Source organism: Lycorma delicatula, chromosome 2 (assembly GCF_047948215.1).
Source record: "Lycorma delicatula isolate Av1 chromosome 2, ASM4794821v1, whole genome shotgun sequence".
Classification (NCBI taxonomy): domain Eukaryota; kingdom Metazoa; phylum Arthropoda; class Insecta; order Hemiptera; family Fulgoridae; genus Lycorma; species Lycorma delicatula.
In genome coordinates this window covers 108,174,339-108,194,833 of record NC_134456.1, presented here as the reverse complement: position 1 = coordinate 108,194,833, position 20,495 = coordinate 108,174,339, and the positions used below count along the sequence as shown (strand labels likewise).

Genomic DNA, 20,495 nt, shown 5'->3' with positions numbered 1-20,495 from the left:
TCCACTTATAAAATAAATTATTTCAAACAAATTTAGATAAAATTAATTTTTGATTTGCTTTAAAGATGTCTAATTATTTTTGTATGTATTGTTTTATTGGATTTTTTTTTAATTTTGATTATTTTTCTAAACAAATTATTTAATTTTTTTGTTCTATAATACTGAAAATTTTGTTTCGTTTAATACCTGGTTAAAATCTGCTATGTTTTGTTTTTAATAAACTTCAAAACAAACACAACCTACGTTTGTATTTGGTTTCGGTGAAATTTAATCATAATATGTTACTCAGACAAATTCTGAATCAAATTCTCTACAACTTTTGTTTCAATCTTTTATATGTTTATTAACCATTTAACAAAGCTATTTTAAACAACAAAAAAATAGTTCGTTTTTAGACTCCAATCTTTTATTCTTTACACCAGAGTTCTTGAAAATTATTAAAAATATAGTTCTGAGACTTATTTTTTTCAAATTTTCAGGTCAAATTTGATATAAAATCAGTTTTTCTTTTCTTTTTCTGTTTACCCATTGGAACCATCGTCAGGTATTACTTCAGAGGATGAATGAAGATGATATGTATGAATGTAACTGAGATGTAGTCTTGTACAGTCTCAGGTCGACCATTCCTGAGATGTGAGGTTAATTGAAACCCAACCGCCAAAGAACACCGGTATCCACGATCTAGCATTCAAATTCGAATAGAAGTTACTGCCTTTACTAGAGTTTGAACCTTAGAACTCTGGACTTCGAAATCCACTGATCTGCGTTGACGAGTTCACTACTACACCAACCCAGTGGGTATATAATACCAAAAAATTTAACCCTTAATTTGGTCCAGATATTACAGTCTAGCTTAATTTTACCAAAGGCGCACAAATTAGGGCGAAATTTTTGTAGCCAATACACGCTAATGAAGCGTATCCGTACTTATGTTTACACGAACTTCTTTATTTTCACTAGTAAAACATATCTTGAATTTGTTACATTCTTCTTGAATCACTCTGTATATTAGTATTTATTTTCTCCAACTGTAGAGTTTGTTTAATCGACTTGGTATTTTTCTAGTGCTGGATTTTAAAATCTTATTTATTCATTAATTAGTATCAAAAGGAAAGCCTAAATATTTTTATAGTTTTTATTGTATTTTTCCACATTTTTAATTATATTATTTTATTTCAGAGTTTCACAAAAATGTTCTGTTGCCTAGATAAACTGACGTTTTTAGTGAATTTATAAACATTAACGTACGGGATTCATAATTTAAAAAATATCGGTGTACATGATTCTTATTTATGAGCATCAAACAGTGATCTGATATCCAATGTTTATCTCTAGAAAACTAATTCTGACTTTCTGAATTTGCTCCAAGAGAGAATGTTAGGTTATATTTCAGAGCGTATTTCAATAATTCATACATATTCTCATTTATAAAATACCAATTTTTTGAACATTTTTCTACTCGTTTTTATTTATTCGATTATTTAACGATTTGTGAAAATATTTAATAAAATTAACATTACGTGATATTTTAACCTTTTTTTATTTAATATAGTTTTTCACTTATTATACTATTTACTAAATATCAGTACACTACATTTAAAATACATAACAACGATTTACTAAATGAACAAACACAGTTCAAATACCACAAGCTTTTTCACTACATTTTAAATATGTCTGCCTAAAAAAAAAAACAAAAATAAAATAATTTAAAAAAATTATCGCCAGCAATAAAATAAGCAGAGAAGCCTTCAATAACTTGTTTTCTTTCCCTACTTTCATAATAATGGTAATTAGGAACACCAATGATTTAGTATCAATGAAGATCGGCTTAAAAAATTGAAACATTTAAATAACTGGGGAAAAAATAAACTAAAATATGTTCCACTAATGAAATTAAAGAAAGAGGTTCTTAGAACATAGGTCTGAAAAATATTCTTGTTCGTACTTAAAAATTAAGTTCAAATTTTAGCATAAAAGCAAAACTATTGACTGAAATTATACAAACGTTTCTAATTTTATGGCAAATTTAATCATTTCATTTAATAAAGAATGAAATTAAGATACCTTAAAAAAGTTTAATTAAAAAATATATGGAAATTTATACGTCATTAGTCAACTAGTCGATGTTCATGAATCGATTTAAGTAGGCAATTAAACTTAGGTTTTTAATTGCTTTATTTTGAATGATTATTCATTTAGTTTATCACATTTTTTTTGTAGGTTCCGGATAATTTTATCTAATTTTCTCACAGAGTTCATAGCCGTAATCATTAACTCAACATAAATGAAAATACGTCTAAATTTTTCGGTAGACCTAATTCGAAAACGTGTTTTCTTAAATATTAAAAAAAAAAAAATTTATTTTATTATTTCGGTTGCACATATTTCTTCAATTTTCGATAATAGTTTTTTAAGTGATCGGACTTGTTCGTAAATCACTTCCAAAAATGATATAACTATTCTAATGAATAACGACTACCCCATGATACAATGATGACTCGTTACTGAAGAAAGCAAAGAGCCAAGTGGTTTTCAATTGCCTTCTTAACTATGCCCAATATACTACTTCACATCCCAATCCTACCGAAATTTAGATGAAATTCCTCTCTTAAGACTGATTGTAAGGTGAATATAATTATTCTCAAAGAAAGCATCACGCTTTTATATTTTAGACGCTTCATAACGTCGTAACCAAAAAAAAGGAATAGATAATGGAAAACAGCAGTTTTTTGCGCGCTTTCTGTTGCAAAATAATGCGTTATATACACAGCTTCCAACTCGATAGGGAAGCGTATAACTCTCATAAATCATTAACCGTATTAATAGTACATAACCCTAACCGGTTAATCATTAAACGATGAAAACTTTAACTTGCAATTGGTAAATACTATATTTCAGGTTTGATTCCAATTTTTTTTTTTTTTTTTTACTTTTTATGTCTTTTTCGTTCATATTTCCATCTTTACACACACTTTTTTTTTAATTTTGAGAATTTCCTTATATATAAATAAATTAATGAACACCTAAATTAAATTATAATTAACAGAACTAAATTAAATCTATAATTAACTGTAAGTAAAAATAATTTTGCAATGACCATTTAACATAATTTTAAATTAGCAAAAAATAAAGTGAATATTAATTATAACACTTATTAGCGTAATAAAAAAATTATAATTTATTAATGTAACAAAATATATTAAAAGGAAAACTAACCGCAATTTTCTAATAACAATGAAGCAAAATAATAATAATTTATTTTTTCTCCGGTAACGCTAAGCCTTTGCTCATTTAGAGTAATTACAGGATTCAAACTCAGAACTTTCTAGATGAAATACAGAAACGCCGACATCGGTGGTGGAGCGGTAACAATAAAAAAAGTAATAAAGTAAGAGTTAAGTCGATTGATTTTCGGTTTGAATCAAATGTAAAAGAGAAGCTACTAAAAAGATATATCGGATACATAGATTATTACCTGATTATAAAGTAATATTACATTTGACAACTTTTTACGTAAAGATGATTATAACATGTTTGATTTATATACCATATCAGAGGCTCTGCTTGTAGCAATTCAGTCCCAATAAGAATAAATGAACATTGGTAAAATAGACGGAGCATACAGGAAAGTTAAGGAAAATTTTGGGGTGCATAAATTAAAATCTAATAATGTGTTAAACAAAGATGGTACACCAATATATAATACGAAAGGTAAAGTCGCTAAATGGGTGGAATATATTGAAGAGTTATACGGAGGAAATGAATAAGAAAATGGTGTTATAGAGGAAGAAGAGGAAGTTGAGGAGGATGAAATGGGAGAAACAATACTGAGATCTGAATTTAAGAGAGCTTTAAAAGATTTAAATGGCAGAAAGGCTCCTGGAATAGACGGAATACCTGTAGAATTACTGTGCAGTGCAGGTGAGGAAGCGATTGATAGATTATACAAACTGGTGTGTAATATTTATGAAAAAGGGGAATTTTCCGTCAGACTTCAAAAAAAGTGTTCTAGTCATGATACCAAAGAAAGCAGGGGCAGATAAATGTGAAGAATACAGAACAATTAGTTTAACTAGTCATGCATCAAAAATCTTAACTAGAATTCTATACAGAAGAATTGAGAGGAGAGTGGAAGAAGTGTTAGGAGAAAACCAATTTGGTTTCAGGAAAAGTATAGGGACAAGGGAAGCAATTTTAGGTCTCAGATTAATAGTAGAAGGAAGATTAAAGAAAAACAAACCAACATACTTGGCGTTTATAGACCTAGAAAAGGCATTCGATAACGTAGACTGGAATAAAATGTTCAGCATTTTAAAAAAATTAGGGTTCAAATACAGAGATAGAAGAACAATTGTTAACATGTACAGGAACCAAACAGCAACAGTAACAATTGAAGAACATAAGAAAGAAGCTGTAATAAGAAAGGGAGTCCGACAAGGATGTTAGAAGCTTTTGAAATGTGGTGCTATAGGAGAATGTTAAAAATCAGATGGGTGGATAAAGTGACAAATGAAGAGGTATTGAACCAAATACTTAACGTTTTAAATACTTTATACTAAGAATAATTTGCTGTTTATATCAATATAAACAAATTACAATCTAACAAGATATTGAAACATTATTACCGCATTATTATTGAAATATTAAAATGATTGTGTATAACAGTATAACTGAAATTAAGATATAAAAATTGATAGTTACTTAAAAGGATTTACAGTTTAAAAATAACCGTAACAATGATTAAAATTTTTTTTCAAAAAAAGGAAGCGAGTGATTTTCGGAAATTGGAAAAAATTAAGAAAAGTAAAAAATAACCAACTCAAAAAAAAACATATATTCTGGATATGAATACAATTATTAATTGTTTAGATAGGCATTTCATTTTCTTTCTTTTAATTTTGTTTTTTTTTAAATTTAATTTAGATTTTGGTTCCTATTTTTGGATTAGTTATTTCTATATTGTTTTGGTTGTTATTTCCTTTAATTTTAATTTTGTTGGATATGTTTATTTTATTTTTTTTGTGCGTAGAATTAATACTGAAATAAGGTTCAACTTATTGTTAAGGAAGTAATCAAACAGAAAAATAAAATTAAGACGATGGGGAAGTTGAAAAAGTGAAGAGATTACATTCATTTGAATATAACCTTCCCGTTACAATATAAAAACATTCCCGTTTGAATATAAAATTAAAAATAATAACCAATTTCATCTATGAATTCATTGATGGATATTTTTTTATCTTAATGACTAATAATTATTAATTTAATAAATAATAATCTAATTTATTTATTACTAATTTTCCTTTCACTGGTAATACTATAATAAATTATTTTTCAAATATACAAGTTTGATCACGTTCCTCCAATAAAGTAAAGTAGGTTAATAAAATTACTTTAAAAAAGATTATTCTAGGTTGTAGCGTTATAATGTATCATAAAAAGTATAATTAGACCGCAATCATTTCGTACAATATAAAATGAGACATAAAGGAAAATAAGAAACGACATCATTACCTTATCGTTATTACTACTAATACTAATAAAACAATAATTTATTATTGTCGTAAAATAGTATTTTTTTTTTTAAAATAGCGTAATTAAAAGGAGTTCAGAAGGGCGAAAATTCATTACGATTATATCATGATTAATTCTCCATACAAAACAGGAATCCATCAGAGTACAATTGTAATGAACCTTTAAATTTAACTTTCAATGTCATAAAATTAATAAATTAAGTCATGTGTAGCAGCCACATTCATTATTATACATTAAATATTTATACAAAATTATAATATTCGCGTAAAATGACAAATTATAGCGTGAATTTTTAACTAGTTATTTTAAATGGTTTATAATTTTTAAAGAAGGATATAAAATTAAAATAAACACTATTAAAATTAACTATTATCAGAGAGATTTTAAGTGGAAAAATTAAATAAAAATGTTCCACCTAAAAAAATAGAGTATTATATAATTATGTTTATCGGTAACATACCTTTGATAACTGCCGGACGCAGCTGTCAATCTGCAAAAAAACAAAAAACAAAAGAAATTATAGTAAAAATAATTTCAATATAATTTAAAGGTTTTATTTTAAAAAATTTGATGTGGACAACACATGACTTCTTTGTACGCCTATTAAATTACATTTACACTATTTTATTAAAATGAAAAGTACATAAAATTTTATTTCATTAAAAACTTCTGATATTTTTCACACATATATATATATATATATATATATATATTGTTATTATTGAATTATTATTCATCATAATTTTTTTTTTACAATCACAGATTAAATTATTAATAAATCAATAAATTAAAAAAAAAAGTTAACAAAAAAGAGATGATATCTGATTCGAACCGAAGTGCCTTCTCCTAAGATCCAAATATTTCATTAATTAAAATTTTAACTTTTTTTTGGGGGTATAACTTTGGATCCAATAAAAATAATTACCACTTATAATACATCGATGAAAAGCTCTCGATGAGGGCTTATTAGTGCAGTTAAAAAAAATTTCAAAATCCAATTTTCTTTTTTGATTTTGGGCTTTTTTGAACACTTTTAGTTTATTCGATTGCAATCAAAAGGGAAGGTGCACAACTATATGTTAGAATAGTCTTAAATCCAAAATTTCTACATTCCACGGTTAATCGTTTTGAGTTATGCGATATACATACGTACGTACATACATGCCACGTACGAATAGACGTCACACTGAAACTAGTCGAAATGGATTCAGGGATTGTCAAAATGGATATTTCCGTTGAAATCTGGAAACCGAAATTTTTCGCGATCACGATACTTCTTTTACTTCGTACAAGTAGAAATAAAATGTTCAACATCCTTTATTTTAAATTATTATTTCTATTATTTTCTAATAAATGTAAAATAAAATAAAAAACTGACAACAAAGTTGTAATACTTTCCTGACATTGGTTATTTATTCTTATGAAGTAGAAAAATAATTATAATATATGAAAACAAATTACCTAAGATTTTTTTTGAGGGTAAAGGTAATGTAAAATTAAGTTTTATTGTAAACTTATGGTTATATGTTTAAGTAAACCAAAACATTTTTTGAGATTCAAAAAAGTTGATATTTTCTTTTGTTCCCCCATATTTGAAATCACCTTCCAAGAGAATTTTTTTTGATTTTTCTTCATTTACTATTTAAATGGAAGAAACCGAAAGAAAATTCCACTAAAAAATGTACAACCAATAAAAAGTTACCTAAGATTTCTTTTTTTGGAAGTGGGAGAGGGAGTGAATTATGAAAGAATTTTATTGTAATATTGTTCCTAAAAGTTTATTATTTTAACTTTTAAAAATATTAAAAGTTAAACCAAAAACATTTTTAAAAATTTCAAAAAATCGATATTTTTAAACTTTAACCTGTTCCCCCGCCCACAATGTTACCCCTAAAGTCTTTTTTTTTTTTGGTTGCTTGCACTACTACTACGCCCAGGGAGACATTAAAAAAAATATGGTTAAAAAATATGCCATAAATAAAAATATAGCTTTTTTCGATTTTTGTAGAAGGAGGAATTTTAGGGAAAATTTCTTTTAAAATGGTAAGATAAGCTGCACACATTTACTGAGCTTAATATATAGTGGGATTACGTTTGATAATTTTGAGGTACTTGACCCCCAAAAACCCCCCAATCCCCTGGAGATATTGATCTAAAAACTTTACCAACAAATTGCCCATATGTACGAATCTGTACAAAACTTCATCAAAATCAGATTATCCTGTCAAAGGTTATTAAGCGTCAGTACACTCCAAAACACGTAAGAACGTACGTATGTACGAGCATTATTCCTCTTATTTCTTTTTTTTATGATTCCTGGGTCATAAAACGTCGAGAAATAAAAAAACCATATCCCATTTTTTGACTGATTACTATGCTTTCCTTCTTTCACCGTATCTCTAGAGCTACGATGACAGGAAAGCAAAAAAACTGACAAAAAAATTTGGTTGAAATTTCTCAACCGTTTTTAGCATAAGGGATGGATATTTTTTTGTACTCCTGAATTTAGGATTATCTTTAATTTTATTGACAGAATAGTGTTAATAAAAAAATTTTAATAAGAAAAAAATTTAAAAAATTGTATTAACAATATTTTCTTAAGCTCTTTAAACACATTACATTTCTACCAACATTCTCGTAAGTATCGTTTATATTACGTTAAAAAGCACACTAATATTTTTTAAAGCTAAGATCGTTTTTTTAATTTTTTTTTTTTAAATGTAATCTTTAGAATATTTTTTTTTTTTTATATTTTACGAGAAAAAAATTTCCATAAAATCAATCTTCAAATTAGAGTATTCCCATCATCCACCACACTCCCCAACTTAATCCGATCGAATCCAAAATTTAATAACACAGTTACTCCGTACTCGGGGATAATCCTGTCACTTTTCACAATCTATCTCTCATTCCGTATTTACTAAGACTTAAAATGGAGAACACATATCTCAAAGTAAAATAATTTAAATTTTATGATCAGGAACCTCAAAATATCAAGAAATTTAAAAATTGGAAGAGAATTGAAATTTTTAGTAATAGTTGTACTTTCCTTCATTTATAACAAAGGTAAAACTAAATTTAATTTGATTGGTGTATTTGGATGTTACTATTAGTAGGCACGGCTTACTAGATAAACCTTAGGATCAGGTTTTTCTACAGGCAACAAAAAGGCTGTTCTATAATCCCTATAATACATACAAAGTATGTATCTACATACAAAGTTACTACCATCAAATCGCACAAATAGGAGGAAAATGATTCGAAAGATTCTTACAAACTTTGAAGTTTAGTTTGAATCCAATAAATGTATAACCACAATCTTTGAACACCACCGGTAAAGAAGGTCTCAAATATAAAAAAATAAAAAATAAATAAAAGATAATGAGAAAGAAACGTTCCATCTACGGAGGAATTACGAAACGAGCCAAAACCCTTTCCTGAAGGAGGGTACTTCAACGACTTCGACATACAGTGAACATTTATCTCATTCAAAATCTCTCGGGAGATCGAGTTTTTTACTTGGATTGGGAGTAGTATTTACTGATTAACGTTTTCGGGTTGATCGCTACGAATACATGCTGCACCAAATTTGTTTTTCTTTCTATGTAAACACGTAAACTGAAAATAGGTTAAAGCTGGCATATTTTTAAAATTTTCTAAGTTGTGTAAACTTTTGTATCTTTAAGCTAGTTTAAAAATCCGAATTAAACATACAACGATCATCTTAACGCCGTCTGAAGAATGTTTTTATTAAATTTATTGAGAAAATGTATCGCTAATATTTTATAAATATAATAAAAAAAACATTATTAGAGCTTTCATAAAGGGGACCTTCTAACGATACAACTCAATTGTTAACCGATATATTAGTTCAATTTATAACAATTTTCATGACAGCAAATAGGTTTTTACTATTTTACTGAGTGCTTTGATGAATTATAAAAATGTATAATCTCGTTTGTGTAAATTTTGAAACGTGATCTTGTTTCCAAATGCAAGATAATGAGGTTGTCAATAAATCAATTATGAGAAAATGGTACATCATGTTCAACGAAGAACGATTGAATATTCATGAGGAATATCGTTCTGGACGACCCAGTCCTTCGACTCAAGAAGCAAAAATTCAACAATAAAATCCATATAACTCATTCCCCCGGATTTAAAACTTTCTTCTACACAAAACTGTCGGTGAAAATTCTGGATGAAAAAACGTTGTGCCAGATGGGTTCCTTGATCTCTGGCTACTGCCTAAAGAAGATTAGAAAGAGCAAATGGTAGTGGCCTTATAATTTCTCTATCGATGTAAACGAAAGTATGACTAATTTATTAATTATAATGTTGTTTTCCGTTCTAAAACCATTCATAATAAACACCAATCAATGGAGTGGCATAATTACGCAGTTCATTTAAAACCATAGAAAATCAATGAAACTTCTAGGAAATGTAACAAAACAGTTTTTTGGGGACTGGAAATGAATTTCTCCTGAGTATTACATGCCAGTTGAAAGAACAATAAATTCACAAACTTATTATGAAATAATTAACTGTCTCCTTACAAAAATCAATGTAAAACAAAAGAGGCGGGAATTATTAAGCGTAATTTTTTCTGTTTTGTTACAAATATTAAAAAAATATTTTAGCAGGAATATTCGAACATTCATTATATACATCTTTAATTTCAATAATTATTTTTTTTTTTATTTAATGTAAAAGTGTTTTTAAACATTCTAGAAGTAACATTGAACTTAAAAAGCTGTCATTAAGTTAATTTCACGACATTAGCGACCAATTTTCATAAAAACAGATAAAAAGACGAACGATACTGTACAAAAAGTATTTAAATTTAAATACTGATTACGTAGAAAAAAATATTTCGTTTAATACCAAAAAAACATTTAAAAAATGTTATTTATCTCATATATGTTCTTCCTTACCTAATTAATGTTCATTTATAAAAAAAGGACCCTTCTCGATGATTTCCGAGTTTTAATAAAATTTTGTCCTCGACACAAATAGAGAACGAAAATTTCCTCAATTTTTATTCTAATAGATTTTCAAATGGTGTGCTCGAAATGTTAATGTTAATGTGTTCAAATGTTATCCTCTATATTAAGTTTAAATTTTCCATACCACAGATTCCTATGTTTTTGTTTGTTTTGCGTTTAAATCCTTTTACATTATTTCTTTTTTTTTATATATCTACCGCTAATTATAAATTTGTCTACAACTTTTACGGTTTTTCCGATGTTTCTCTTAAATTAAATTATTGTTTAAATTTTAACTTTTTATTATTTTAGAAGCAGAATTGAGCTTAAAAAAAACTGTCACTGAGTTATGCTGACAACATTAGCGGCCGATTTCAACAGTGACGGAATCGAAAAATTAATGATACTATATATGTATTATATAAATTATTCGGATGTTACCTTTTCTGTTTAACCTTCCGGTTTCTGCCTATGAAACCATGGAATCATTTGCTGATAACAACAGCGACCCAGGCTGTTGATGAAGACCCTCGTGATTTTTCAAAAGATTTTTGAAAAATCTTTTCTGGTAATTGCCTTTTAAAATTAAAATAAATAAATTTCCAATTTTTTATTTATAAAAATATTATGAATTAAATTTTTAATTTGGAAGTTAATGAAAAGTTAGAAAAGATTTTCATTTTCATAATTGTTTTCTGTTTTCTATTATTTGAAGTAATAAAGATTGTTCAAGTCGACCGAGTATTTACAGGGTTGTTTGTACGTCAACTCAACTGTTAAAAATCCTATAAGAGTAAGTGGAGCGTACCCTATAGTGTTAATGATCTCGTTTAAAATAATACATTAAATCCATTTCTGGAACTTAGTATGTGTTGAACGAACCGTGAGAGTTGTATTAATGTGAAATGACTTTAATTCAGCAACAATAATAACGTCTGATTTAACAACCCAGCATTTTTATATCTGCAACTATAGCAGTAAAAAAAAAATGATTTTCTATATCTTAGTGTAAATCTAAACCAGCTATTATAGCGGGTAGAATGAATAAAATTCTAATTATAAATCTTTTTATTGTAGATGTTTCGTCAAAAGTCGTTTACAAATAATAAGACCACTATAGTTTTGAGCTTGATGAACAAACATTAGATATAAATACATATTCAAAACAACTTTTTTTTTAATAAATGAGTATATAGACTTATTTAAGAAATCATGTAAATATAGAGAAACATTTTAGTTATAAATATATATTTTGAGTCTCTTTTTATTTATCAGCCTAACACCTTTTAATGAAAAATAACACAAAACAAAGTATAATGGTTATGTACATAAATAATCGGAATAGAATGAAAGATTTTATAAAAAATATAACCGAAATATACAGAAAGAAAAAAAAAGTTTTATACTTTGTGCAAATAACTTACTTTATTTATCGTATCTAAAATCATATACAAAGAAAGTGAAACAATCAATGAAATAAACTTAAAAACAAAAAAAAACGCTCAAAACCATCTAAAAAGCTTACTTAAATGTTAACTCGATGGTTATTTCGTTTGTTAAATGCTCATCATCAAGCACGATGATCATTTTAGTATTATTTAAGTATTCGTTATAGTTTCTCGGTTCTGAAAAAGAAAATCAGGTACTTGTTTTGTTAACGCACCGTCACTTTTTTTTATGCAACTTCTTTGTCAAAAAATCAACGTACTAAAAGTATTATTACAATGTACTAAACAGAAAATATGTTTGTTAGCGAGCGAAGAGAGCGTAGATTATATTTGTTTAGATTGTGTTGACTCCGTGTACTGGCGAATCGTACGTATATCAACCACATAACCTATGCTCACTTCGCTCGCTAACCTCATCCAATTAACGAGGTTAGCGAGCGAAGTGAGCATAATATGCTTATAAAAATATAAGCATATTATAAACAATTTATTAATAAGAAAACCTTATTGCTATCACACCCCCACTTTTTTTTCAATTTTTTTGCGACAATAAGTAAATTGAGTAAAAATATGTTTTTCAAATAATATTACCTAGGAATTTATTTAAGATGGAAAAAGTAATTTTTTTTTAATGAAAAATAAAAACTACAAAAAAACAAATAACAGCAATAAACACCAAACAGTGTCGGAGAATAAAACTCGCAAATGCTATTGAGAATAGAATTAAATATAATTTTGCGGTTTCCAAAATTTTTACGCTACACGAATTCAGCTAAATAATTCTCCAAATGATGACGAGCAGTTCCATGACGCTTTTTATTCCTCCATTTGCAAGAACCCCACAATCTTTTAATATTTTCAGTGCAGATTCCTGTCTCTGGATCTAAAAAATTTTATTTACGATTCACTTTTGAATGATGAAAGCCTTCTTTTTCTAGAGTAGAAGTTGATACGCTTTCCAGCTGTCAGAATATATATTAATACTATTTTTAATTCTTCTTTTTATAACAGTCAACAGTGTTACAGCAGATCGAACAGGCACTATTTCTATAAAAACACTTCTTTGTCTCACGACATATGCCATCAAAAAGGGTCGGTCTGCTGCGGTAATACTCTGCCAGCATTGCTTTTCCTTTTTATAAATAAACTTTCTTCAATTTCTACTATCCTCGTCCTCCGCTTTTTGATATAACTCTATTTTGAATATCGTGAACACAAACTTCTCTTATATAAATTATTCAGTCGATTGTAGCGTTTTTATGAATTTATACTGTATTTATGAAATGTTTATTGTTGTTTTGTAATTTTTATTTTTTAATAAAAAATGTAGTTTTTCTACCTTAAATAAACGTTATTATTCATTTTCTCATGAAATCTGAAGTTGCATAAAAAAAAGTGGCGATCCAATAAGAATTACCGAAAATTATTAGTAGGCCCATAGCTTTAACAACTTCATGGATCCGTCGGCATACTTTCGACTATTTAGGTTTATTAAACAAGCTTCAAAAATTAGAAATATTATCCCCAACACCTAAATGAAATTGTCCAAAATAAATAACCAAAGTAACGTAATAATATAATAGAATCATCTAATTAATAAAATCATGCAATTTTGAGTTCAGAAACGACAAAAAAGTATATTTTTCCTCCATCTATTGTGGGGGTTTGAATACGACTAACCATCATCTGAAAGTATCTTAGCTACCTTAGCTACCTAAAAATGAAATAATGTGAAAAATTTACCTGCCTTTTGAGTAAAATTTCGAGATACAAGATTAAAAAAGACGGCTTTCTGTAGTATACGTGGCATTGGTATCAGTACCACAAATTAAAAAAAAATCATTACGTCAAATTTCATCCAAATCAGTCCACCCAGTCTTTTTTTTTTGTTTTTTTTTTTTTAAGAAATAGAGAAACCCCATTTACGGTCGCCTGGGCAGTATCGGGCTCTCGCTAACAGGTTCCGCAAGATGTTATTAAATGCGTATGTGTTCCTGCGCAATACCGACTAAACGTCCACCCGTGGCTACCAACCTTCATAGAATGGGAATATGAGAGGGGAAATACGCCCTCAAACACATTCAGACACCACAGTCAACAGACACAGACCGCATACCCACAACATACCAAACATCAGACTAAAATCTCACCAAACACTCCATGACATCCAATCATCACTCAAAAAACATACCTCACGCCGCAAAGGTCCATCCAGTCTTGAAAAATATCAATAAAAAGCCAGACCAACATACATACATATATATATATATATATATACATGTAAGTTACTACATCCTCATGGAATTTTTAGATTATAAAATCATGTTTTTTAGTTAGAGGGATTACGAAATATTAAGATCTGCAAAAACTCCGACATACCAACTTCAACCCGATTAGTATACTTTCCCTTATACGTTTATCTATATATATATATACAAAACAACAGTAAAATCCTCCATTTATAGGAGTAAAAGGTGAGAAAATTCTGCTGTAGTAAATAGTAAAAAAATAATGTTTTTAGTTTTTAAAAGGATGTTTGTTCATGGATGTTTTAGTGTCCCCTACAATCTTAAAATTTCATATACAGAAAAAGCAATAAATAAACTAAAAGAAAAGTTTTTAGCAGAATAACAATTCAAGAACAATAAATAAAAATGCTGAAATTACTGAAATGATGATTCCTAACAATATGGTTGAAATTAGAAATTTGTTAGAAGTAACAAACGGTATAGATTCACTGCTAGAGGAGAAATTCAATTTAAAACTAAACAAGAGTAAAACTAACGCAACAGATGTGAGAATAATGAAAAGATGAATATTAAAATAAAACTCGATAAACTAGAAATCGGAAAATCGTCTTTAGAAAGAGACAAAGTTTTGAATTTATAAAACGTAATTGAAGATGTAGGATTAACAGGTATGTCAAAACCAAGAGATTTGAACGGGATACAAAGGGTTGGAAAGAGCATCTAAACAGTCAAACCTCCAAGATAAACGGAAAAAGTAAATACATACATAAAGATGTTATTTAAACCAACGCAGCAGTATTATCAGTCACAAAAGAAAAAACTTGTCTTTGAAGATATATTTTATAAACAACGCGATAAAAAAATATTGAGTTTAATATAATATCAAATCTTCTATATGAGATTATTCTTCGAGAGTTTCAATTTATTTGTAGTAAATATAGTAAAATATTCACGAAAAGTATCTTTTGCCTCTTTTTCGGGTAGTACGACTCCAAAGGTTTAATACATTTTTCATATAGATAACTTCCAATCCTTTTTTTAGTATAACAGCAATTAAAAAAAAAAAATAAAATAATAAAATAAATAAATAAAACTACATCGGTTTCAATAAATATAGAAAAATTATTTATATTGAACTACGTATTTTAAAACTCTAATACACACTTACGTGTTAAACAAATTAAGTTAACAACGCGACTGCCCTAGCATCTGCCTGGACTAATCAAGGAAAACCATGGTAAAACTTTGATCACGTTAAAAAATTCACAATTAATTATTTAAAAAAACAGACTTGAAATAAATCAATATTAATGAATTAAAATTCAATTACAGCAAATAATAGTAAATTAAATACATAGACATCAAATAGATAATTAAGAAGGCGTTAAAAAAAGCTTGAGCACATATTTACCTACACGTTAAACGAGAAGCAAAAAATTCAGATTAACATTTTTTAAAATTAATATCGTATTAATTTATTGCTTTATTCATTGATAAAGCAACAATTTTTCTATTAAAAAATCATTAAAATTTATTTTAATTAGACTTTCGGGAAGATCTTTTTAATAGTTCGGTAGGTAATTTATTAAAAATGGCAACGGAATCATAAGACCCTTTCTTACAAACCGAAATATTGCGTTGACTTTAAAAGAAAACAGTTCTATTTCTAATGTTCTAAACAGTTCTATGTCGTGCAGGTCATGGCAACTTTGGGGCGTATCTACACCGGTTTGGCAGAAGCGAGGCCCCGACCTGCATGTTCTGCATTGAACGAGATTCGGTGGAACTCATTGCCCAGAATGGGAGGAGCAGCGGATTCGTGCTGGCTCAATGGGAAGACCTTCTGCTGCATATACTATTGACGGCGGCCCACTGGAAGGCGTTCAATGAGTACGCACGGGTAGTCCTGCGGTTCAAGGATGCAGAGGAACGACGGAGGGGCCACTAGTATAGGAATCGTTGGACAGCTCCAGCTGTGAGGACTGCCAAGGTGTGCCGGTTCCGAAGAACAGCTGGAGACTCCAGGTGAATTACGGCATTCTACAGTCAACTGGACGTCATGTAATGTCAACTGAGAGAAGGAGTTAAGACGGCTATCCCGATGGGAGATTCCCTTGGGGTTCCCCATTAGAGGCTAAGGCACCCAAGGACCGGGACCCGGCCGCTGGTGTGGGGATGTCAGGATCGGCATACCCGGTTCTGGCGGCCCTGTACTAAGGGTTAGAGGCCGGCGCAAAGCAAAAGATCCAACCGGCGGGCCGACCTGTCATGCCGGTAGATGGGGAGGCCCGTTACAGTTAAGGACACTCCCCTGGCCTGAGTTATACTTAATTGTGGATCCGGCCCGGGTGGGGGGATAAGAAGAGAAAAAAAAAGGTTTTATTTCTAATTTAAAAAAATCTTTTAAAAAAATAAGTAACTGTTATTTTTTTGCAAATATCTCACATTCATAAATGTAATTCATATTTATTGATACAAAATGATAATCTGTCACTTCAGTTTTTGAAAACTCATCCCGTAAAGAGGAAATATTGTATTTCTGACGGAATATACGTAAGCATAAAAAATAAATAAATAGTGATGATATGCTTAGATCTTGTTTTATTAATACGGTTTAAAGCAAATTAAAATGGTTTCATTTTGTTGCAAATGAAATCAATTTGATCGTGCTAAAGGATTCTTCATTTAACATAGCATCCAGAATTTTCTCAATGACTATAGACCAGAAATATAATCACTATTAATGAAAATCCTATCCTGAAACATTCGGAAATAATGGATAGTAACGGAATTACGTTTTTAATTAGATTTAATTAAAATAATGAAAAGAAGTGCGAATAAGGCAAGTTAAAATAAAGGGATAAAAGATTATCAAAACAATAAATTTATTTCAAATTTTCTATTAAAGGAAAATTATAGAACAAGAAAGAAAGAGAGAGATTTGACTAATATATACGGAAGATGGTGAGAAATATATTCAGAGATTTTAATTTAAAGTTTAAACTAGGAAAACTACCTTAGAATACGTAAAGTAGGTTTTCTTCAATCTGTGTTAAACGATGCAAATTTATTATGTATAAGATATTAATAAAACTTCGTTTATGAAAATATAAAAGTAAATGCGTGCATGTGCATACGATTCACTTATCAAACAAAATCATAATAATAAATGCATTAATTTATAATCAAAGGCAATTATTATGAAAAAGTTGAGTTAATAATAAATAATACATGAATCAAGCTTATATACTTATAATAATGGTACTAAATTAGCTAATCATTACAATTAAAATTTCATTTGTTTTTTATACACCGTAATTTTGTACACGGTATGTAGTAGAAAACATAAAATTTTGAAGATTTTAGCAGGAAACATTTTTTATAATATTTAAAATACATGTTTTGGAACTTCTGTAATGAGTTAATCATATACAGAGTGATTTACGAAAAATGTAACAAATTTTCAGGACATGTTTACTGGTGAAAATAAAGAATAATCATATAAATCCAGATTTCGACAGCTTCGTTAGTGAATGTCGGCTGGCGAAAGATTTCACTCCTTCGATAAAATTAAGCCAGACTGTAATTCTGAGACCAAAATGATTGGTAAATTCAGTAGTTTTACATGAAAGCTGACCTGAAAAATAGAAAAAAATATAGATCCAAATAGAAAAAATAGATTAAACGTAATAATTTCGATTTTAACAAATGCAAACAAACAATAAATTCAACTTACAAACAAAAACTGCTGAAAATCTCTTCCGCCACAGTTGATACAGCACTCTGCCCGACGAACAATGTTTTTATTGGCTTTCCGTATTTTAACGGGTTTTTTTTGTATTACTTGTAGCGTACTAAGAATTGTAACAACTAAAGCTTCTCTTGTATTAGACTTTTGTTAATATTCTAATGATTTCATGTGGTCCCTCAAATAGTAGTCTAAAAGTGGACAGCTATATTCGTATTTCTGTATTGTGTACTTTGTTATTTTTCTTAAATATTTAATTTTTTTTGTTTTGTAATAATTAAAATTTTGTTTCGTTTAATATCTAGTTAAAATCTGCCCCATTTTTATGTTTTTTTTTTTAATAAACTTCGAAATTCTTCATTTGTATTTAGTTTTTGGTGATTATTCATGCTATTTTACTCAAAATTAAACCCATTTTACAAAGTTATTTTACAAAGTTATTTTACGACAAACATAAAATTGAGTGTTTTTCGGTCGCAATTATTTTTACTTTTATTTCAGATTCCTCAAAAATTAAAAAAAATATTTTTAGTTGTAAGACCTATTCATTTTAATTTTTTTAGATTAGATTTCATATAAAACTACTAAATTTACCACTTGATTTGGGTTCCAAGAATTACAGTCTCGACTGAATTATACCGTAGGCGCAGAAATCAGGGCGAATTCCTTCGCCAGCCGACACTCGCTAACGAAACGTTTGCCAACCTACGTTTGTATAAACTGTCTTCTTTATTTACATCAGTAGAACATGTCCTGAAACATTCTTAGTAAATCCTTCTGTTTAATGACAAAATTAAAAATACCTTTTTGGGATTTCTAGACTTCCCTACATTTTGACATTTCATCTTGCAAGTGTGTCCAGCAACCAGGAATGATTACAGTTTGTCGTACTACAGGGAAAATAGTACAGCGAGATGGCCTAACAACTTTTGTCCGTCACTATATTTTTAAAAAAAAATCTAAAATAAAAATAATATTCTGATAATAATGCCTCCTTCTTAATAATTTTTGTAATTTTTAACGGATTTCTGTGACACTCCACTTACATGTAGTATGATATATTACCAAAGTAATTATCTTACAGATTCATAAATAAGTAATACGAATGAGAGAAGAAAGTAGAGAGCAGATATTTAATTCCTGGAAGAAAAGGAATATCAAGCTACAAAGAAAGATAGAAGATCATTGGCAGTGTACAGAGACGTCAGATTCGATGTCAGTGATGTCCGAGAATATGGATGAATAGACTCCGAGACGGAGAAAGTTCAACGTCGGATAAACAGTTGAGTGTTGTGGAGATACGCAGTAGCGACAAATGTGAACTGACGAGTAATCTCACTAGATCTGATACTCGGAACAGCTCCATACCGACCAAGATTGGATTTAATACGAAAGAGTCGCGTAGTTTTTAATAGTCATCATTTCTAACAAACCAACCATAAGCGAACATCCTATGTTGCAAGTTTCACGGCTTCATTGTTACTGAAATGGCGTCTTGTGACGAGCAAAACTATCCCCACCACCGTGCTCCGGAGTTAAGGAGTTAAATACTACGGAGTTAAAAATCGTCCGTTTCCCGTGTGTCACCCGATATTAAAGAAGCTTAAAGAAACTATAAGAAACAAACGGTATGATATTTCACTTGATAGTGTTCTTTTACATCATAATAATGCTACGCTCCTACCAGTCTCAATGGAGAGTTCACAGGCTGTTGCCAAAATGGAGGAAACTTCTTTTTTTCTTTTTCTTACCTCATACACCCCTCGACCAGATCTGCAGTCAAGTACGACTCAGTCCAGGGGCGTGTCCTTGCGACTCTAACGGGCCTCCCCGACTGCCGGCAGTAAGTCGGGCATGGCAGGTCAGCTCGCCGGTTCTGGATCTTCTTATTTTAATTTGCCTGCCTCCAACATCAGAGGCGAGGTAACCGCCTAATGGAGGAAACTGTGATATCCTAAATCCCCTAAAGCCTGATTTGGCTCCTTCAGACTTTTTCGTGATTATCCGTTTGAAAAATACCTTCGGGGGGGATTACTGTGACAGATGTGGAAGACGTTAAACTGACTGCAAAATCGTAGGTGAGATAAAAATCTCAGGAATCTTTTCAAAAATTGATTTCATGATAGGAAACATATACAACAGGTTCAAATATGGTGGAAATGTAGATAAAGCGTTGAACAATATTTTGCTTTAGGTTTGGATTATTTCCAACAATTCCAATTATATATTTTGATTTCTAATGTAAAATTTTTGTTATTATTTTCAGGATGATCTCTGTTAATATCTGCCACTTCATTGGTATACAAAATTTATATCTTGCTGTTGGCGCAATTGTGGATTTCTTCACGCGTTTGTACAATCGTAGTGCAACCGTAGGAGATATAAATTTTGGCACGAGTAATCAAATTTCCTATACTTCCATGTATTACTTTGTACGGGCAGAATATAGAAGCCTATTTACTCTGTTCGTAAGAAAATTGTTTTTTGTATAATATCTTATCGGCTGCGAACAACAAGGTCTCAACCA

At 29.3% G+C, this 20,495-nt stretch overlaps 1 protein-coding gene across 2 annotated transcripts in view; it reads right to left on the bottom strand.

Annotated features, from left to right (window-relative positions):
• LOC142319087 (ubiquitin-conjugating enzyme E2Q-like protein 1) overlaps positions 1-20,495 on the bottom strand; it is a 303,230-nt gene that overhangs the window by 230,859 nt on the left and 51,876 nt on the right. For both annotated transcript variants that reach the window (XM_075355972.1, XM_075355974.1), the window contains one exon: positions 5,999-6,028. The gene's annotated coding sequence lies outside the window, so the exon portion shown is untranslated. Of the gene's footprint in view, positions 1-5,998; positions 6,029-20,495 lie in introns of those variants that run through there.